The following is a 245-nucleotide window of genomic DNA, read 5'->3' on the forward strand; positions in this document are numbered from 1 at the left end:
GGCTCCGCCGGGCCCATGCGGGCGGGAGCCGCGCCAGGAGCGCGCTTTGCCCCCAAGGCAGCGGGCCCACGCACCTGAGGGGAGTTGAGGCCGCCTCTTTCTGCTGAATAAACTCCAGCGGGCGGGGGAAGGAAGGGGCTCTTATGAGATGGGGCCGCTGGGAATGGGGGGAGGATCAGAATATCTGCCCCCCAGCCGCATTGCAGGGTGCACCTCCCCCAGGCCTCCAGACGGGTCGGTAGCTC

This window comes from Tupaia chinensis, unplaced genomic scaffold (genome assembly GCF_000334495.1).
Source record: "Tupaia chinensis unplaced genomic scaffold, TupChi_1.0 Scaffold150006_1, whole genome shotgun sequence".
Taxonomy (NCBI): domain Eukaryota; kingdom Metazoa; phylum Chordata; class Mammalia; order Scandentia; family Tupaiidae; genus Tupaia; species Tupaia belangeri.